Source organism: Schistocerca gregaria, chromosome 7 (assembly GCF_023897955.1).
Source record: "Schistocerca gregaria isolate iqSchGreg1 chromosome 7, iqSchGreg1.2, whole genome shotgun sequence".
NCBI lineage: Eukaryota > Metazoa > Arthropoda > Insecta > Orthoptera > Acrididae > Schistocerca > Schistocerca gregaria.
In genome coordinates, this window is record NC_064926.1 from 517,442,158 (window position 1) to 517,464,955 (window position 22,798).

General features: G+C 46.6%; 1 protein-coding gene across 1 annotated transcript in view; it reads left to right on the forward strand.

The window, feature by feature from the left end:
• The window catches only part of LOC126282013 (zwei Ig domain protein zig-8-like), a 1,268,067-nt gene that overhangs the window by 215,513 nt on the left and 1,029,756 nt on the right, over positions 1 to 22,798 (forward strand). The window lies entirely within an intron of this gene.

The following is a 22,798-nucleotide window of genomic DNA, read 5'->3' on the forward strand; positions in this document are numbered from 1 at the left end:
GAGCTCTCGACTGACACTACTTAGAATCTCGCTCCCTTGTTGCGCCCTCAGATTATTACTATCGATACCTGAGTGCTTGTTTATTTCCAATCTTGCACGATGCTGAGAATAGCGTTAAGTTAGCTACATTGTTTTCAGTGTACTGGAGACTTCTGACACACATCTCGCTACGTTGCAAGAATCACTAGTGGTCTAAACAGTATTCTGTGTAGTTCTGAGTGCATTGTGTCGGAAGAAAGTGAATTCGAACTTGGGCAACTTGTTGGAGCCCGTATGGTCGGTATTTCTGTAACCAAGGCAGCCAAAGTGTTTGGTGCAAAAACATCATCCGCCAAGACAAAACACGGACGGTTGTGTCTGTTCAGCTATCGTGACAGACGGTCAGCGAAGAGGATTGCAACGAAAAATAAGAGGATGATAGGTGTGACATTCGCTGCAAAACTGAATGTCGCTCTTTGTATCATTTTCGGTACCATGCCAGTACGAAGGGAATTCCATAAACTGGTAAGTGCAGGGCTAGCTGGAACTGCAAAATCATTAATCACTGATACAAAAGACCATAACAGGAAAACGTGGAGCCGAACTCATAAAATCTGTAGCATTGAGAAATACAAGAAAGTCCTTTGCTCGGCTGAGTCTTGTATCACGCTGTTTCGAAGTTCTGGTCGAGTCTACATCCCAAGAGGGATATGTGGCGGTGGTTCGGTGATCATTTGGGCAGCCATATTATGATATTCCGTGGGCCCCATGTATACTGCACAAGGCCACGTTACCACCAAGGAGTATGTGTCCATTTTGGATCATGAGATCCATGCCGTGGTTCAATGTTTGTTCCTCAATAGTCATATTGTGCTCCAAGGGGACACGGCACACGATCACATGGCACGCGTCATCCGAGACTGGTTTTGTGCACGCGACACTAAATTTCCGTGTCTCGTCTGGCCACCACATTCAACATATCACAACAGTATTGAGTCTTTGTAATCTAATTAGGAGAGAAGGGTTCATGATCGCTATCCACCTCTATCATCATTAGCTGAACTTGCCGCTATTTCGCTGGTTGAATAAAGACTCTCTTGAAAACCATACAGAACCTGAATTTACCCATTTTGAAAAGACTGCAAGCTATTTTGAATGGCAACAGTTCTCATACACCGTATAGGCGTGGTAATGGTTGTTTTTAGCGTTTCCATATTTTTCCTAGTGCTGTATTACAGTAACGGAAACATTATATCTCTGCAACATGTAGGTAGACGACAAATTGCGAAGCTTTCTGTACTTTATAACTTGATCAACTCAATTGTCATATAAAATGAAGTTAGGCGTTTGTTTTTTGTGTTATTATGTCATTGTATACCCTTTGGGCTTAACATTTATATATCAGTATATTGAATATGAACAGCTCTAGGCTAATGGAGTTTAGTATGATAATTAACCGTGGAGTGTTGTTACGTAAGTTTTCCTTGTAACTGTACGTAAAACTTTCACGGTGATTAAATGGCTGAGAGCTCTGCGTTACGAATCAATTCTTAATTTTGTTACTTGATTTACGTAAATGTGCCCAAGTTCTTTTTCAGTCATTCGAGCTCTGCGATCTCTATATGATCGAAACCAAACTTCTGCGCATTACAAACACAGTGAAGTATCTGTGCTGACAGAAAAGATCTATATGTTGGCTGTCATCTTATTTCTTGATACTTGTTACATTCATAAATATCTCGGTGCTGTGTAATTTGCTTAGGACTGTTACGGTCAACCGAAAGTTACAACAGCGTGTCAACTATTGGGCTAAAACACATTCTAAGTGCACCTGAACAAACTCTTGTGACACTTGAAGCTTGTTATTAGACTTCTTCAGAATCGAGTGGAAAGCTATTACTTTATGTGCTACAAAGTTAGTTAGTTACTTAACTGAAAATTAAGTAATTTATTTGTGAGATTTATTTTACATCTGTTAAGCTGTTACTTTTTCAGAATAAATGATTCTCTTACAATTATGATTATTTAGAGGCTTATATCAGTTTGATTTAGTATGCGTACAAGCTACAAAGACTTACGAGAGAGATTATTGGCTGAAATGCACACATTCTATTCATGCAATAAATTAAACTGTGAACCGCATGTAGACGTCACCACTGATTAATGAACATGAAACAGCTGTTTTGTGTTGTTCTGAGTAGTGTGTGAGTTCCGGCACTCTTTTGGAAGTTCCGACACTCTTGTGGATGCGCTTAAAAGCGTTCAAAGGCTGTTGACACAAATCAGTTGATAGACCTTGTAACATCTCTGTGAAGTCGTTTCATAAGACGCTTGTCGAATTCGGTACAACTTATTCACTTTACTACCTGATTTTATCACGGTTCCTGAACTCTTCCAGAACTACTGAGCTCTCAAATAAGGCCTATTGAATATTATATGTGTGTTTTAATGTGGGGTTTCGGTTTTGTTTTGTGGGAAACGCTGAGTTGGTCATCGTCTGCTGGGAGCAAACGATGTTGCTTCTCGTTCGAAGGAAAGCACAGGATGACCAACTAAGGTTTCCAACACCTGAACAGAGATATTTACCCATTTTAGTTGAAGGCTGTTTTTGTGTGTGAGGTTGGTGAAGGAGGGCTACCCCTCTGGTAGCTTCCGCTCCACGGGGAGCTAGGTAATGTCGAAAGAGAAAGCGGCACTCTTCGGCGAACGCTTGGTTAGTACGGATAGTATCTCTTAAGGGGGGTTCAGGTGATAGGAAGCAAGTTGAGTTAGGACATCGTTATGTTTAACTGTTGAAATACTTCAGAACTTCAGCTTAACTGAAGCGAGTAATTTTTCCAAATGTGCCATAATTATATTGCTTTAAATAGCCGATTTTTGGGTGTTTGAGTTAAAAGTGTGGAAGTTACATTGTTCATTTTGAACAACGGTGAAGTAGAATTCCAAACGGTAAATCTGATTAGGAAGAGCTGGTTAGGATCACTTCAACCGTACGTGAGTGTAATACTGTGTCGAAGCGAGTATGATTTTTAATGATTTTTTAGTTTATATTTTGTGGAAGTTGCTTTTGTCTTTGTGTGTAGATTTTGTGCCACGTGTTTAGTAATCAATGACCCTTCTTGTCCACCACAGCACCGCAATAGGTTTTATTTTAACTGTTTGCTTGTTTAATGAGCAATAACTTCTGCAACTCTATTTGTTTTTTCGTGTACTTTCTACAAAGCAGCGCAACAGTTTGATTCGGAATGCACCACGTGCTCCAGTTCGGCCATCCAGAATAGTGCATGCATAGAATCGTAATGCAAACCTCACTGAGACACTTTTATGGTATGAACGAAAAGGAGATGATAGTATCATGGTCTCCCACCCCCGTTTTCTGTGTTTCTTCCTGCTGTTATTAAATTGTGCTCTGTTAAATAGTTCTAGTCAGGCACCAGTTATGTGTAGTTAGGATGTGTAACCAAATACGTAGATACAATAAATAATCTACTTGAAAGATAAATTCTGTGGTGTTGATCTTACCCACTTACTTCGATTTCTAGTGGTGAATTAACCAAGCTGCTTCATACACGACGTGGAGTGCTATTTATCTGGATGCTTAAGGAAACTCGCATACTTGTAATTAAATTATTAAAGTAATTAAACTAATAATTTCCCAGCTCCCTTTTTTCTGAATGGTTAGGAAGGGCTTGGGCTGGTGGTGACCCTGTATTTCTGAATTTTTATCATTGTTTGTGTGACAGAAGCAGCTAGAAATGCGAGATAACTTATATGGCTCGGTGAGAAACGTCGTAAAGATAGTAATACGTTAAAACCTACAAGGATAGGATCCCTGTTGAAACCTATATTTGTATCATTTATCAACGAAAAATATGGTAAGTGCTCAACAAACACATGTGCAAGAATTTTATTTCTTTCTTTCATTATTTATTTTGTAAAATAAGCAAGAGAGAGCGGTAACTTTCGATATATAAGAAGATAATGGTTGGATTAATATTTGGCGTTACCTGTTACAAAAATACACTTTGCAGCCGTTAGCGGTTCTCCACCAATCACACGCGGACGTTACCTCTGGAGAAGTGCACAGCCTCGTGCCGCAGCTGTGTCTTTCCTTAGCGTGACTGGAGGTGTGTCACTAAGGGCCCGGGAGGCGGGTCCGCCATTAGCGCGAGAGCGGCGCGACCCACTTGCCGCCGCAGCCCCGCATCCGGCCTGCTCTGCGCGTGACGGCTGTCGAGGCCGGCGTTTTGAGGACCCTCCCGTGTATTGACAGCGGCCAGACTGTGCTTTAGGGCGGCGCGGCGTGACGGCAATTAGAATGGCGCCTCCGGCACGCTGCGGGCAACTGTGCTGTGTCCGGCTTCCGGTCACGGAACACGTCTGCGAGCGTATCAGCGGAGACATACCAGTAAAGTATACACACACTAGTTTCCATGAACTAGGAGAAAATCAAGGATACAACACTATCACAGTCAAGGCACTTATGAACTACAAAACTTGAGCATAATCGCAAGCTGCGACATGGTCGTGAATAAAACAGTGATCCGAATATAGAGTAAATTTCCTTTACTTTACTTCTATGATTCCAAATGTTTTTACCATCACGCTACCGGTTTCGGTCTGTAATGACCATTTTCAGAACTGTTTTATACAAACATGTCCTAATGTTCTACAGCCACCACAGTGGCAGCTTCCAATGTTAAACGCAAAACGAGTACTGTATACATATTTGAAGATGCTGTTGCTGACTTTGCGTTTAACATTTGACGATGCTACTAAGGCTGCAGTACATGTTTGTATAAAACAGATCTGAAGATGATCCTTATAGACCGAAACTGGTAGTCGGATGACAAAAAATTTGTGACCATAGACGTAAAGTAAAGGAAATTCACTTGAGCATAATGTTCAAGAAATTTAAATGTGTGTAAAATCTTATGGGACTTAACTGCTAAGGTCATCAGTCCCTTACACACCACTTAACCTAAATTATCCTAAGGACAAACACACATACCCATGCCCGAGGGAGAACTTGATCCTCCGCCGGGACCAGCCGCACAGTGCAAGTACTGCAGCGCTCAGGCCGATCGGCTAATCCCGCGCGGCGAGCATAATGTTACTAAGGTTCTTAGCACCAATCTACGACATGCGGTCATCCATGCAAGCTTAGTATCATACCTGGTGTGTGTGTGTTTGTGTGTGTGTGTGTGTGTGTGTGTGTGTGTGTGTGTGTGTGTGGTGTGTATGTGTGTGCGTTCGCGAATGCGTGCGTGTGTAGGTGTGTGTAAGCGCTTAATAATAATAGTAACCCAGTAACATTCGGATGGAGTGTGGTGGCAGATTGTAGCATCTGACAAATTGGCGCACTTCTGCTGTTTACAGTATGTGACAATTTCTCATCGTTTGCGGCACAGAAGGTACAGTCCATAATATCAATAAGGTACATACACTTCTCTCTATGAACTAGGAGAAAAACAAGGATTCAGCACTATCACAGTCAAATCACAGATCAACAACAAAACTTGTTCATAATCACAAGCCGCGACATGGTCGCGAATCAAAACAGTGACCCGAATAAAGGCGAAACTTCCTGTACTTTAGGTTGAAGGTCGCAAATTTTTGTCATCAGACTACCAGTTTCGGCCTATAATGACCATCTTCAGATGTGTTTTATACAAACTGTCCAAATTTACTGCCGCCACATTGGCATCGTCAAATGTTAAACGCAAAACCAGCACTTGACGATGCTGGTGCTGATTTTGCGTTTAACATTTGACGATGCCACAAAGGCTGCAGTACATAAGGACATGTTTGTATCAAACAGATCTGATGATGGTCATTATAGATAGTAATCGGTAGTCTGATGACAAAATCTTTTTACCATAGACGTAAAGTAAAGTTTAGCACCAAACTACGACATGCGCTAATCCAATCATCACACCAGGTGTGTGCGTGCGTGTGTGTGTGTGTGTGTGTGTGTGTGTGTGCGCTTAATAATAGTAACCCAGTAACAACCGGATGGAGACTGGTGGCAGATTGTAGCATCTGACAAATTCTCGCTCTTCTGCTGTTTACAGTATGTGACAATTTCTGGTTGTTTGCGGCACAGAAGGTTCAAATGGTTCAAATGGCTATGGACGCTATGGGACTTAACTTCTAAGGTCATCAGTCCCCTAGAACTTAGAACTACTTAAACCTAACTAACCTAAGGACATCACAAACATCCATGCCCGAGGCAGGATTCGGACCTGCGACCGTAGCGGTAGCGCGGTTCCAGACTGAAGCGCCTAGAACCGCTCGTCCACTCCGGCCGTCACAGAAGGTTCCATAACTAATATTATGGGACACGCTAATCGGGGATATTTTCTGTTACACAGTTAATAAATCTGGATCGTAACACTACTGCTTCTGCGGTATCACCTGTAGTAGCCAACGACAGCGTGTATCGTCGAATACTGTATAGAAGTGAGAAATTCACAGCTTGTCACACCCTACCACGGTTGCGGCATTCACGCTGCCATATACAACAGACAACAGATCTGTGGCTGATTGTTTTCTTTACGAATGAGCCCTGGAAGGAGTTGTGATGTAACAGCTGACCAGTCTTGGTTTGTTGAGAAGTAAACAAACCTGCTAGCATTCACCAGTACCGTGAGCTAACTTCCATATATAGTGAGTCCTTGGAGGAATGGGCGAGATTCAGGAATATTAGAGAGATGATCATTCGAAGCAAGAACTTTATTTTCGAGACCGCCAAACAAATGTATCGAAAGCTCTTCGCTTTTAATATTTTGGGAGTAGGTAGTATCGACCAAAACTAGAAGAAATTGTCTAGTATACATGGGCTCCTAAAAGTATATTTTTAGAGATATGGACACTTTTTTTATAGAGGAGATGTGTTTGACAGTAGCAAATATGAACAAGTGCTTGTAGCTCTTAAAGTATGCATAATGGAGCCCATGTATACTCAAGAGTTTTTTTCTTGCTTGATATATACTACCTGCTCCGAAAATACGGAAAACAAAGAGCTTGCAGGAGAAGAGACATTCTACACTGTTCCGAAGATAAAGAAGTGCTCATAGCTCTCACCGTACATCATTAACATGTGCAATTGGATCCTCGATGCTTCACTTCCATATCGGATCCCTGTTTTTATATATATTCGTACTACGTGATGTAATGTGATAGGATCACTGCGATACGCTACACACGTGAGTGATTTGACGGGCAGGGTAGGCAAAAATCTGCGGTTGGTTGCTGACGATGACGTGGTGTATGATAATGTGTCGAAGTTAAGTGACTTTACGGAGATACAAGGCGACTTAAACAAAATTTCCAGCTGGTGTGACGAATGGCAGCTAGCCCCAAATGTGGAAACATGTATGTTAATGCGGATGACTAGGAAGCTCATACCCATAATGTTCGGATACAGTGTTAGTTGTGTTCTACTTGACGCAGTCAAGTCGTTTAAATATTTGAGAGTAAAATGAAAGCGATATGAGGTGGAACGAGCACATGAGAAATGTGGTACGGGAGTCGAATGGTCGCCTTCACTTTATTGGTAAAATTTTAGGAAAGAGTGGTTTACTTGTAAAGGAAATCACTTGTAGGACGCTGTTGCCACCTATTCTTGAGTACTGCTCGAGCTTTGGGAATCCGTACGAGGTCGGATCGAAGGAACACATCGACGCAGATATGAGGCTAATAGATATGTTACCGCTAGGACCACAAAAATAAGATACGAGGAATTAGAGCACATACGAAGGCGAACAGACAGACGTTTTCCCCTCGCTGTATTTATGAGTGGAACAGGGAAGGAAATGACTAGTAGTCGTACAGGGCCCCCCTGCCACGCACCTTGCAGTGGCTGGCGGAGTATCCATCCAGAAGTAAATGAATGAAACACTCTGTCACATTAAATATTCAAAGTACCTCCTTCAAGTCCAACATATGTCTTACACCGTCCTTTGCATGGACCTTCCTCTGGTGTATCGACTCGCATTCGGGAAGACGACGGTTCAATCCCGTCTCCGGCCATCCTGATTTAGGTTTTCCGCGATTTCCCTAAATCGTTTCAGGCAAATGCCGGGATGGTTCCTTTGAAATGGCACGGCCGATTTCCTTCCCAATCCTTCCCTAACCCGAGCTTGCGCTCCGTCTCTAATAAACTCGTTGTCGACGAGACGTTAAACACTAACCACCAACACCACCACCTCTGGTGTATCGTTGGTGTAGTGTGTGTGATTTCGCATTCTTATATACTGCGGGCAGGAAGATTGCGCCTTGTCGAAGGGTTTTGTACACAAGATCTTTCAAATGCTCCAGAAAAATTTAAAGCAACTCTTCACATGTAGCTCAAAGGTAGGTGCTGGCCAGGAAATTGGTAAACCTCATTCTATCCATCTGTGAGGAGATCTGTGATTTAGGAAAATTGGAACATAACCACATATAATCAGATAGATCCGAAGGAAGATCGTGTAATAAGCCTTACATGTTGCGCTCTTCTACACTCCACTCCTGTAACGTTCTCGCGGTTAATGTACAACGAATACTTGTTCAAACTACACTGAAGTGCCAAAAAACCAGGTATAGGCTTACGTATTCAAAAACAGAGATATGTGAACAGGCAACCGCGGTCGGCGACAACAGGTGCCTGGCACAGTTGTTGGATCGCTTACCGCTGCAACAATGGCAGGTTACCAAGATTTAAGTGAGCTGAACGTGGTGATAGGGTCAGCACACGAGCGATGTGACACAGCATCTCCGAGACAGCGATGAAGGGCAGATTTTCCCCTACGACCGTATCACGAGACGAGTGCACCGAGAATATCAGCAGTGCAATAAAACATCAAATCTCTGGCATCGCTGCGGCCGGAAAAAGGATCCTGCAAGAACGGTACCAACGACGACTGAAGTGGATCGTTCAACGTGATAGAAGTGTAACACTTCCGCAAATTACTGCAGATTTCGCTGCTGGACCATCAACAAGTGTCAGTGTGCGAACCATTCAACGAAACTTCTTCGATATGGGCTTTGGGAACCGAAGGCCCACTTGTATACCCTCGACACAAAGCTCTACGCCTCCCTTGCGCCAGTCAACACCGACATTGGACTGTTGATGCCTGGAAACATGTTGCCTGATCGATCGAGTCTCGTTTCAAATTGTATCGAGCTGATGGACGTGTACAGGTATGCTGACATCCTCATGAACCCATGGACCCTGCATGTCAGCAGTGGACGGTTCCAGCTGGTGGAGCATCTGGTGTGGGGCAGGTGGTGGTGGAGTGATATGTGACACCTGATACGTCTAGATACGACTCTGACAGGTGACACATGCGTAAGCACCCGTCACATAACTGGCGTCGGTTCATGTGCATTGTGCATTCCGACGGACTTGGTCAGTTCCAGAGCAGTACAATGCGACAACCTACAGGTCCAGAACTGCTACATACTCTTTTCTAAGTTTAAACACTTCCGTTGGCCACAAAATTCAAATTGAAATGGCTTTGAACACTATCGGACTTAACAGCTGAAGTCATCAATCCCCTAGAACTTAGAACTACTGAAACCTATCTAAACTAAGGACATCACACACATCCATGCACGAGGTAGGATTAGAACCTGCGACCGTAGCGGTCGCGCGGTTCCAGACTGAAGCGTCTAGAACCGCTCGGCCACCTCGGCCGACCCACAAAATTCGCCAGACATTAATGTTATTGAGCACATCTGAGATGCCTTGAAACGTGCTGTTCAGAAGAGAACTCCACCCTTACGGATTTATGGATAGCCCTGCACGATTTATGGTATCACTTCTCTCCACAAATACTTCAGACGTTAGTCAAGTCAATGCCACGTCTTGATGCGGAATTTCTGCGTGCTCATGGGGGCTCTACACGATATTAGGCAGGTGTACCAGTTTCTTTGGCTCTTCAGTGTAGTTACAGTGTGGAGATAAAGCTTATCCGTAACAACGTGGATAATATTTTTTTTTTCTTTACCGTGAAAGTGATGTACCGAAAACGTTTGTCCTTTTGTTTCTGTTGTTTCTTGTACTCCCACGTGAAGCTGTGGTTTCACAAGCCTACATTATAGGATGCATCATTTCTGTACTGTCGTACTTGTGGAAAACGTCAGAGACGCCGCAGGTATTGTTGAAATCAAATAATTTTGCACATGAAAATTACACTACCTAGCACATCGTATGGTAACTACAACATTATTTACCAAACTGGATTGAGAAATCCATTATTCTAGTCTCAGTGTAAAATATAGGTGGAATCCATGCCTTTCTCGCCGCTGTAAGGCAGGTGAAGCCAGTTTTCTTTGTCGCGTCGACAGGTATTCTCAATCCTCCTTTTACAGCGTGAAAAAGCTGAACTACGAGTATCTTTCGAAAAGTCGGCGAAAGGTCGCTTGACCACTCTTCATATAGAGAGCCGTGAAAATAATGTCAGTGTACTTTCAAATGTTCAAAGTACAAAAATTTTTTTAAACCTCTCTTAAGTTTGGCTTTTGGCGCATATGCCTTTTTTTGTGAAATTCCTTTGCAATTGTTAAGATGACGATCCTCGTATTGGGGAATATTACCTGTTTAGATACTGAATCTGGTGTCGTATTGAATTTTCTGACAGTAATGTAATGTATGCGTTGTAGTCTGCACAATATATGTAGTTATACGTTTATTATACTTCACCTCACAACTCAATTCCACAAACTGCAAGTCACAGAAGAGCACTCCGTTTCGGGTCGAAAACTGTGTCTTGCAGTATTGTGGCCTGGGAGGCTCCTGAGAGTGGGATCATTGCTCAGTTGACAGATTTGTTCCTTCATCCACAATGATACGTTCCTTTTGTGAGAAGAGAGTGTTGAGCTGTACATACACATGTCAAGAGTAAAAGAAGAGTTAGTGACGTGTTCTAGGTGTAGACGGGAATCGGGGTGGCGGGAGGGTGTGAAGCCTGATGCTGGCAAAGAGGCTACGCCCATCGTGTGTAGTAACGACAACCCACAGCGGGAACGCCTTTGGCAGCGGATCGGAGCCGCGAGGCGGGGAAGCCGCCGGCGGTGGAGCACGCACCTCCGGGTAAACACAGGACGAGTCGGACGACAGACCAACGACAACTGACAACAACCCACCACGACCGACTATGAGCGACACAACAATGAAGAGAGAAACAACGGAGGCTTGTGGAAACTACAACACCAAACGTAATTCCACTCGGAACCAGAGCTAGGCAAATGTCAACAATGAGCAATGACCGGAACGCAGTACTGCCGAGATAGAAACGAAATCCTGAGCGAGTACCAGACTGGCTGGACTAGGGATTTTTTTTTCTTTATAGTGATTATATTCCTCTGCCCCATACAGGGCAGGGGAGGGCTGTCAGCGGCACAACCCGCCGCTCTCCTGTGGAGTGACACTGCAACGAAAACAAGAATAAAATGACACATACATAAGGAGATAAAAAAGAGGAAGATAAAACAGAGTAAGGGGAGTAAATGGAGGGAAAATATACACTGGCATGTAGGTGTTCATGGGGGACAGTTAAAAAAAGTCACCAGAAAGTTAAAAAACACAATTGGCGATTCTTAAAAAGCAGAGAAGACACTGAATGCTCAGGCACAGGTTAAAAGTCGGCCACAGTAGTAAAAACACTCCAGAACAACACTCTTAAAACCACTTGGAGCACACATGACAAACAATAAAACTGCCATGTGGGACCTGCCGAGGGAAAAGGTCAGAGAGTAAGGAAATGGAGGGGAGAGCAAGGGGTAGCTGGGGAAGTGGCGGGATGAAGAGAGGAGGGGCATCAGTGGGTTCACGAAGAGGCAGCAGACACGTGGGGCAGGAGAGGAAGAGGGAAGACAGGGCAGGAGGGAGCACAGAGACACTGGAAGGAGGCACAAGAGATGGAGGGGGAGTAGGAGGGGGAAGCCGCTCAGTAGGAGGTAGGGGCAGGAAAGGGAGCCCAGAGGAGGAGGTAGGAAGAAGTGGTTAGAGTTGGTAGGAAGGGTAGATGTCAGGGCAAGGCTCATCATACGGGAGGGGTAGTGGAAGTTGTGTAGGGAAAGGAGATTGAGGGTGTGGAGATGGAGAGAGGGTGGGACACTACGGTAAAGGCACAGCAACTGGTTGGGGGTTGAGAGGATCGGAGAAACCAGAGGGTAAGGGGGATCAAGGCGGCGGACAATATAGAGTGTGCAGATGCATTCAAGGAAAAGCAAAAGGTGGGGGAAGGGGATGAGGTTGTAGAGGATGCACGTGGGGGACCAAAGGTGGATGCGGAAGGCGAGGCAGAGCACATGGCGTTCGAGGATGTGGAGGGCTTGATAGAACCGGGGAGGGACGGAAATCCAAGCGACACTGGCATAACAGAGGATGGGGCGGATCAAGGATTTGTAGGTGTCAAGGATGGTGGAAGGATGCAGACCCCACGTCCGGTCGGAGTTTCAGGAGGCGGAGGTGGTTGTGAGCTTTGTTTTGGATGGTAAGGAGATGGGGAGTCCAGGTGAGGTGGCGGTCGAGTGTGAGGCCAAGGTATTTGAGGGTAGGAGTGAGGTTTATAGGACGACCATAAATGGTGAGGTAGAAATCGTGGAGGCGGAAGGAGTGGGTGGTGCGGCCTATGATGATTGCCTAGGTCTTGGAGGGATTAACACGGAGGAACCACTGGTTGCACCAAGCAGTGAATTGGTCAAGTTGGGTTTGGAGGGTACGTTGGTACCATTGAAGGGTAGGATAAAGGGCTAGGAAGGTGATGTCATCAACAAACTGGAGAAGATAAACAGGAGGGGGAGGTTTGGGCATATCAACAGTGTGCAGAAGATAGAGGAGAGAGGAAAGGACAGAACCTTGGGGCACACTGGCAGAAGGGTAGAAAGTACGAGAGTTGGAATTGTGGATAGTCACATAGGAGGGACGATGGGAGAGGAAGGAAGCAACGAGATGAAGTTGATGGGGAGAGCAAAGGTCTGAAGTTTGAAGAGGAGCCCGGGATTCCAGACATGTTCATAGGCGTTCTGGAGATGAAGGGAAACAAAGATAGTGGAGTGACAGGAGTTAAGTTGGAGGGAAAGAAGATTTGTAAGGTTAAAGAGCTGGTCATCGGTGGAGAAGGAAGGCCAGAAGCTACATTGGGTAAGAGGAAGGAGGTGGTGCTGGTTAAGGTGGCGGTGAATACGGCAAGAGAGGATGACCTCGAAGACTTTACTGAACACGGAGGTGAGGCAGATTGGACGATAGGAAGAGGTATCAGAGGGGGGTTTGTTAGGTTTAGGGAACAGCAGGACACAGGAAGTCTTCCACAGGTCAGGGTAAAATCCAGTGCAAAGGAGGACATTGTACAGGGTTGCAAAGACAGACAGGAAGGATGGAGGGGATTCCTTGAGGTGACAGTAGGTAACTCCATCATGACGAGCGGTGGTGTTGCGTTTGGAGCGGAGGACAAGTGTCATGTCTGGTGCTGTGATGGGAGTGTTGATGTCTGAGGGGGCAACCGATCCAAGTACTGGAAGCTAGGGGCGAGTGAGGGACAGAGGTGTAAGTGCGGTCAAGGATGGTGGGGAAGAGGGAATAATCAAAATGGGGATCGATTGGAATGAATGGAGAAGACCTTGGATAGGTGAGAAGCAAAATGGTTAGCCTTACTGAGGTTGTCAGGAATGGTCAATCGTCATGGAGGATGGGGTAATGCGCGGTGGGATGGCTACCAGTAAGGTGGTGCAAGGCTGACCAGTACTTGGAGGAGTTGACAGAGAGGGTGGAGTTGAGGCATGTGCATGTCTGGCGTCAGTCCCGACTTTTCTTTGCTGTAAGGGGCTTACAGATATATCGCTGTAATTGCCAGTGGCGGGTGAGAGTATCCCTGTCACATGTGTGGAGGAAGGAGCGGTAGATCCTGTGGGATTCACACAGAAGAAGGATGACCTGTGGAGGAAGCGTAGGGCGGTGAGGGTGGATGAGTTGGGTAGGGAAATGAGCCTCCACAGGGTCAGTGATGGTCTACTGAAGGAAGGAAGAGGCATGGGTGATGTCATCAGGTTGGTGAAATGAGAGGGGGTGGCTTTCGACCTGTAAGGCAATGGATTCCTGGTAGGCATCCCAATTGGCATGGTGGTAGTCATGGACAGGGTTTGGAGGGGCAGCTGGGCATGTGGCTGCAGTGGCGGGATGGGTAGAGAAGATGGTGAGGACAGGAAGATGGTCACTACCGACAGGATCGAGGACATCAACGGCGATGCGATCAAGGGGGTTGGGGAAAGTGAGTATAACATCGGGGTGGAGTTACTCTCAGGACGGGTGTGCTGTGGGAGAGGAACAAGGTCACCATGGAGGGGGCAAGGCACTGATACCACCGCCGAAGGGTGGCAGGGTCACAGCTGTGGATGTTGAGGTCAGCGGCGATCACATAGGTGGAGAAGGTACAGTTAACATGGGAAATGAAGTCAAAGGGGAGAGGACCTGCTGGGTGGATATAGATAGTGGCAAAGGTGACAGTGAGGGAGGGAAAAATAGGCTGAGGAGAAGGTGTTTGGTCGGGTCATTGTGGATGGGTTGTGGCCGGACAGGGAGATGCCGGAGGTAACCTATAGCGACCCCGCCTCAGGCTAGGGGAAGTGGATTGTCAGTGTGGTGAAGGAGATAAGGGAGGTGTGGACAATATGGTGGGGTTGGAGAAAGGTTTCATTAAGGATGAAGGAGTCAACCTGGTGCTGGGAGAGGGTATGCATGAAGAGGTATTTGTTTGCAGGGAGGGAGTGAATGTTGAGGCAGAGGAGACGATACTGTTGACGCACCAGGTGGTTGGAGGTGGGAAGGGTGCGGGAAGGGGAGAGAGGGGCTTAAACGAGGGTGTCGAGGCAGGTGTGCTCCCTGCCACCGTTGGATAAGCAGCTGCAGCAGCAAGTCGTATAACCCTAGCTTACTTATTTCTTAGATAGTTTAATTAATTTCTTTGCGTGTTTTTGGGTACTTGAATTGTTTATTTCATATATTTCGGGCGTATTATAGTATTTGACAGTTGTAGCATCGCGCTTTAGTGTTTACTTCGTAGATTCTTATTTAAATTGCGTGTCACTTTCGTATAGGAGGTGCAATTTCGAGTTTTAGTTACTGTAACCGTAAATTCAGCAGATTGTAGCGCAGCCCTTGGGCATTTGTACAGGTTATTTGATACATTCTTTGCGTGTTTCGCTTGCGTTATCTAGGCACGGACTCGTGTTTCAGTAACTGTTGTTCAACATCGATTAGAATGGACAGGGACTGCGATTGCTGTGTTCGGATGAGGGCTGACTTGGCATCCCTTCGCTCACAGCTGCAATCGGCGCTGACTTCGGTCGCGCTGCTTGAGGCTGTTGCCAATGGGCACCACTGTGGGGAGCCGGACTTGGGTATCACGGGATGTCAACCTCGTCCCGTCTGTCCCCAGATCGGTCTGCCCCTGTGGTTGCCCCGGTTGCTGCCCGCAGTTGGGCTGAGCCCTCGCCTGTGGTTGATTGAGAGGTCGTTCCAAGGCGTGGCAGGCAGCGATAGGCGTCCCCGGAGGCTGATCAGAAAGCCTCCCCGGTGCGTCTGACAAACCGGTTTCAGGCACTGTCTCTGGCTGAGCCAGATGCAGCTGCCTGCCCTGTTTCAGAGGATCATTCCCAGCCTTCAAGGTCCGGGCAATCGCAGAGGGTGGGCTTACTGGTAGTTGGGAGCTCCGATGTAAGGCGCGAAATGGGGCCCCTTAGGGATACTGCGGCTAAGGAGGGGAAGAAATCCAGTGTGCACTCCGTGTGTATTCCGGGAGGAGTCATTCCTGATGTGGAAAGGGTCCTTCCGGATGCCATGAAGAGCACAGGGTGCAGCCAGCTGCAGGTGGTGGCACATGTCGGCACTAATGACGTGTGTCGCTTTGGATCTGAGGAAATTCTCTCTGGATTCCAGCGGCTATCTGATTTGGTGAAGGCTGCCGGTCTTGCTTACGAGATGAAGGCAGAGCTCACCATCTGCAGCATCGTTGACAGAACCGACTGCTGACCTTTGGTGCAGAGCCAGGTGGAGGGTCTGAATCAGAGGCTCAGACGGTTTTGCGTCTGTATTGGCTGCAGATTCCTTGACTTGCGCCATAGGGTGGTGGGGTTTCGGGTTCCGCTGAATAGGTCAGGAGTTCACTACACTCAGCTGGCGTCTACAGGGTAGCGGAGGCTGTGTGGCGTGGACTGGGCTGTTTTTTAGGTTAGAAGGCCTCGGGAAAGTGCGGGATGGGCTGCAATGTCAAAGGGTGCTTGGCAATTACAGGACGTGCTTGGATCAAGGAACAGGCGGAATTATAGATGTAAATTGTTGTAGTTCCGCTGGAAAAGTCCCTGAGCTTCAAGCGCTAACAGAAAGCACAGAAGCTGATATCGTTATAGGTACAGAAAGCTGGCTAAAGCTTGAAATAAGCTGTGCAGAAATTTTTACGAAGTCCAGACGGTGTTCAGGAAAGATAGATTAGGCAGAATTGGTGGTGGAGTGTTTGTGTCTGTCAGTAGTGGTTTATCTTGTAGTGAAGTCGAAGTTGATACTCCGTGCGAATTGGTATGGGTGGAGGTTATACTTAACAGCCGAATTAAGTTAATAATTGACTCCTTCTACCGACCCCCAGACTCCGACGATACAGTTGCGGAACAGTTCAGAGAAAGTTTGAGTCCCGTAACAAATAAATACCCCACTCATACGGTTATAGTTGGTGGGGACTTCAACCTACCCTCGGTATGTTGGCAAAAATACTTGTTCAAAACCGGTGGTAGGCAGGAAACGTCTTCCGAGATTGTCCTAAATGCTTTCTCCGAAAATTATTTCGAGCAGTTAGTCAACGAACCCTCGCGAATTGTAAATGGTTGCGAAAACACACTTGACCTCTTAGCCACAAACAATCCAGAGCTGATAGGGAGCATCATGGCTGATACAGGGATTAGTGATGACAAGGTCATTGTAGCTAGGCTCAATATCATTTCTTCCAAATTCATCAGAAACAAACGCAAAATAATTTTATTTAAAAAAGCTGATAAAGTGCCACTAGAAGCCTTCCTAAAAGACAATTTCCATTCCTTCCAAATGCGAATGTAGACTAAATGTGGTCAAATTCAAAGATATAGTAGCAACAGCAATTGAGATATTCGTACCTCATAAATTGGTAAGAGATGGAACGGACCCCCATGGTACACAAAAAAGGTCCGAACGCTGTTGCAGAGGCAACAGAAAAGCATGCGAAGTTCAGAAGAACGCGAAATCCCGAAGATGCGATAAAATTTACAGACGCGCGAAATTTGGCACGTACTTCGATGCGAGATGCCTTTAATAGGTTCCACAACGAAACATTGTCTCGAAATTTGGTAGGAAATCCGAAGAAATTCTGGTCGTATGTAAAGTACACAAGCGGCAAGACGCAGTCAATACCTTCGATCCGCAGTGCCGATGGTACTGTTATCGACGACTGTGCCGCTAAAGCGGAGTTATTGAACGCAGTTTTCCGAAATTCCTTCACCAGGAAAGACGAATGGAATATTCCAGAATTTGAAACACGAACATCTGCTAACATGAGTTTCTTAGAAGTAGATACCTTAGGGGTTGCGAAGCAACTCAGATCGCTTGATACGGGCAAGTCTTCAGGTCCAGATTGTATACCGATTAGGTTCCTTTCAGATTACGCTGATACTATAGCTCCCTACTTAGCACTCATATACAACCGCTCGCTCGCCGATAGATCTGTACCTACAGATTGGAAAATTGCGCAGGTCGCACCAGTGTTCAAGAAGGGTAGTAGGAGTAATCCATTTAACTACAGACCTATATCATTGACGTTGGTTTGCAGTAGGGTTTTGGAGCATATACTGTAAGCATATACTGTATTCAAACATTGTGTATCACCTCGAAGGGAACGATCTATTGACACGTAATCAGCATGGCTTCAGAAAACATCGCTCTTGTGCAACGCAGCTAGCTCTTTATTCGCACGAAGTAATGGCCGCTATCGACAGGGGATCTCAAGTTGATTCCGTATTTCTAGATTTCCAGAAAGCTTTTGACACCGTTCCTCATAAGCGACTTCTAATCAAGCTGCGGAGCTATGGGGTATCGTCTCAGTTGTGCGACTGGATTCGTGATTTCCTGTCAGGAAGGTCGCAGTTCGTGGTAATAGACGGCAAATCATCGAGTAAAACTGAAGTGATATCAGGTGTTCCCCAGGGAAGCGTCCTGGGACCTCTACTGTTCCTGATCTATATAAATGACCTGGGTGACAATCTGAGCAGTTCTCTTAGACTGTTCGCAGATGATGCTGTAATTTACCGTCTAGTAAGGTCATCCGAAGACCAGTATCAGTTGCAAAGCGATTTAGAAAAGATTGCTGTATGGTGTGTCAGGTGGCAGTTGACGCTAAATAACGAAAAGTGTGAGATGATCCACATGAGTTCCAAAAGAAATCCGTTGGAATTCGATTACTCGATAAATAGTACAATTCTCAAGGCTGTCAATTCAACTAAGTACCAGGGTGTTAAAATTACGCACAACTTCAGTGTGAAGGACCACATACATAATATTGTTGGGAAGGCGAGCCAAAGGTTGCGTTTCATTGGCAGGACAGTTAGAAGATGCAACAAGTCCACTAAAGAGACAGCTTACACTACACTCGTTCGTCCTCTGTTAGAATATTGCTGCGCGGTGTGGGATCCTTACCAGGTGGGATTGACGGAGGACATCGAAAGGGTGCAAAAAAGGGCAGCTCGTTCTGTATTATCACGTTATAGGGGAGAGAGTGTGGCAGATATGATACACGAGTTGGGATGGAAGTCATTTCAGCATAGACGTTTTTCGTCGCGGCGAGAAATTTTTAATAAATTTCAGTCACCAACTTTCTCTTCCGAATGCGAAAATATTTTGTTGAGCCCAACCTACATAGGTAGGAATGATCATCAGAATAAAATAAGAGAAATCAGAGCTCGAAGAGAAAGGTTTAGGAGTTCGTTTTTCCCGCTCGCTGTTCGGGAGTGGAATAGTAGAGAGATAGTATGATTGTGGTTCGATGAACCCTCTGCCAAGCACTTAAATGTGAATTGCAGAGTAGTCATGTAGATGTAGATGTGGATGTGAAGGTAAAGTGGGCCTGGTTGTGGGAGTACGTGGCGTAGGTGTTTAAGTGGAAAACAGAGTGAGCAGCAAGGCAAACCTGCTGGAGTGTGTGGGGGCGCTGGACGTTGGGACACTGTTAAAGGAAGTGGGAGGCTTTACATTGGGGGCAGGTGGGTGGGTTCTTGCAGGTGGTCGTTGTACAGAAGGCAGCACTGGCAGCCTTACGATTGAGGAGGGGAATGGGAAGGGTTAACAGGGTGGCGGCGGTTGAAAATCAGGGCTCCCTGTGTGAGGAGGTGGTCAATGGAGGAGGCGGACTCTCTAAAAATACGCATGAGGAAAGTAGGGCCAGAGGAGTTGTAAACACGGCGGACGGAGTGGACTTCCAAGGCGGGTTGGGCATTCAGTTCCGCCAATACCTCAGCCTCCGTGACCACAGGGCTGAGTTTTGTGATGACGGCTGTGAGGGTTGGCGGACGACGAGGCGGTTGGGGCTGACGAGGAGAGGAAGATGTAAGGAAGGAGGTGAGGGATGCGTGGGGCCCAAAGGTGATGCGGGGAAGGCACCGGAGGAGATCAGTATGGAAGGAGTGAGAGGTAGACTTGATGAGAACAGAGTCTGCGAGGGATAAGTTGGGTGATGGGTGCACTGGGGATGTACTTCCAGATTTCAAGGGTGAGGTTGCGGGCATCCAGGAATTTCGGATCAGGGTTGGCTAGGACATGGTTATACAGGGAGGGGGCTGTAGAGGAGGGAGGTGGTGTGGTATCCATAGTGGGGTCAGTGGGACGGGGTTGGGCAGTGACTTTTTGGATGAGGGGATAGAGGAGACGTCGCCACTGGGCCGTTTGGAAGATTTTTTGGCGGGTGTGGCCTGGGAGGAGGGATGAGGGACTGGATAGATGAGGAGGTGGTAGGAGACAGGGCCCTCCTGTGAGGCAGTAGCACCAGATAAGAAGGCAGGGCGCTCTGTGGAGGCGACTGTGGCGCGGCGGGCAGTGACTCGGGCAAGGGAAAGCAGTGGTAGTCGCAGGCAGGAGGGGGGGGGGAAGTCGTCTCGGCGGGCGACAGGAGCTGGAGAGGGGGGGGCGGGGGGTGGGAGCAGGGGCAGAGGCAGGAGCAGCAGCAGCGGCATTTGCAGAAGCAGGGGTAAGAGCAGGAGTGACATACAGGTGGGGATACAGTGATGGGGTGGAGGCAGATGGGGAGGAAACGGTGAGTAGGGGAGGTGGATGAGACGGGATAATCCCAGAGGAAGCACTCCATGACGTTACAGAGGGGGTAGGTGAAGGGGAGATGTAGATGATGGTGGTAGTTGGGGCGTCCATGACTGCAGGCTACAGCGAACACCAAGTGACTGCGGCAGCGGCGGCGGCAGAAGCGGCGAACACCGAGAGACGGCGGCAGAAGAAGCGGCGAGCACCGAAAGGCGGCGGCGGCGGCGGCGGCGGCGGCGGCGACGGCGGGCAGCAGTGACGACGTGCAGACGGGCAACAACGCGAGAGCCACGGTTGGGGCTCTTCCACGTCGAAGATACACCCTGACAGTAGCCCAGGTAGTGCGAGTCCTCGATAAGGAAGTGAGGGAATCCAACCCTCGAATCCTGGACTAGGGCAGAGCGGGTCCCTCTATACGAAACCGGAGGGAGCGGCTATTGGCCGCTGTCTGCACGTGGCTTAGCGGTGGCGCCCTCGCTGCGCGAGAGCCGCTGCGCGGAATAGCCGCCGCAGAGGCGGAGCTCTCTATGGGCTGACCACGTCCATTTGTTCTGCCGCGTGTTCGACTTCCGCGGCGGAAAGTACTAGACATCGAAAAGCACAAAGGCGGTAGCGGAACTTAACATCCACCTCTAGAATGTGGTACCACCATTCGAAAGGACGGTCCGGCTACCTAGATTAGCTTAAAGAAAATGGCGGGATGGTTCCTTTGGAAGGGCCACTGTTGAATTCCTTCCTCGTGCTTCCGTTATCCAAGCTTTGTGTCCAGTCTCTAATGAGCCCGTTGTCTTAGTGTCGGCCTTCATACGGTCATCAAGTTTCACGTCACGAGGTACTGCAGACGGTTCTGGCATCCAACCCAAGATGCTGGGGTAAGGCTTCCTGAAGAGGAACTGTACGCCGCCACTTCCCTCCCATTGCCAGCCAAATGTTGTGGGTAAAATTTTCTTCCATCTCCAAGACAGGACCCGGCTGTTTCAAAGTAGAATCTAATGATACATACGTGGGTTGGCAATATCGAGTTTGCAGCTCTTAAATCGGGAAGGTCCACAGGCAGCCTACAGAACTATCGATTTCATATCTGACAGCTGACTGTCTACGTTAGTTTGAGAATAATAATAATAATAATAATAATAATAATAATATTCATGGTAGCTCGCTGCACTCATATTCTGTCACCTATTTCGACGAAATAAACAAAGGTGAGAATCGTCGACGTACACTGGCATTACGCTGAGGAGGCAAAATCACGTGGTATCTCCTAATATCCTGTCCGGCCACCTTCTGCCAGCCGCAGTGCAGCAACTCGACGTGACACGAATTCAAATCGTCGGAAATCCCCTCCCTCTACAGTCGTCCATAATTACGAAAGTGTTGCTGGTGCAGTATATTCTGCACCTACTGACCTCCGGATTTTGTTCCAGAAGTGTTCGACGGGGTTCATGTCGGGCGTTCTGGGTGGCCGAATCAGTTACTCGAATCCTCCAGAGTGTTTTTCAAATCTCTCAGAAACAATTGTGGCCTCGTAAGATAACATCGTTGTTTGGAAACATAAAGTCCTCAACTAGAAACATTTCAGTGCACCTGAAGAAACTGGATTTACGGTGGTTCCTTTTCTTTATTTTTGAGGAGGAAGAGGGAGGGGAGTGAGGGAAATGAAAACACTGATTAAAGTAGCAACAGTGCTGAAAATTGACTGGAAAACTTAATGGACTGTAGTACATGGGAAGGAATTGGTTGGAACGGTTGGAAGGAAAGTATTATTACAAGTGGAGTAACTCAAACTCCAATGCATATGTAAGTACTGAGTAATCTTATTGTTGTCTATACGATATACCATAATTCCGTAAAACTATAACATAGCCAAATGCTACGCCACATAGAATAAAATTTGCCACTGGAAACACATACGCCTATACTCTGCGTGTTCTGATTCACCACACGGCTTGGGTAGCGTTCTTATAACGTTTTGTGTGAATACACTTGTCGCACGCGATACAGTGTTGCCAAATTCCTGTTCTTTTAAGACAGTTTACTGCTGAAAACACAACCGATACTATTTTAGTTACCAGTTTGCAATGAATTTCATTTTGAGAGCCGAGTGCATGGTTTTATCTTCACTCCCTAAAAGCATTATGCCTCTTCTGGAATATCAGCTAGGTAGGGGAGAGTTCGCAGAGCCTTGTAATGTACGTACTGATTGTGAGACACTTTCAAAGCTGTGGCTGATTTAGGAAGTTTCAGAAAGATATGAAGAGAAGGGGAATGTTACTACAGGGTGGCACAAAGTACGTGTTAGAAAATGTTTGTCTACTTTGGTCTAATCGTACGTCGTAAATGATTCTACTTGTGATATTGTTATAAACTCTAAAAATTCTATAGCTCACTCACTGATTTCTCAGTTCATGTATCAGAATGTAAGTACTGTCACTCGAACAGTGGTACTGTGGGTCTGTACATTCAGCTCCTGCGGCACTTCGTGCGCATTCAGTACACAGCGCGTTTTTG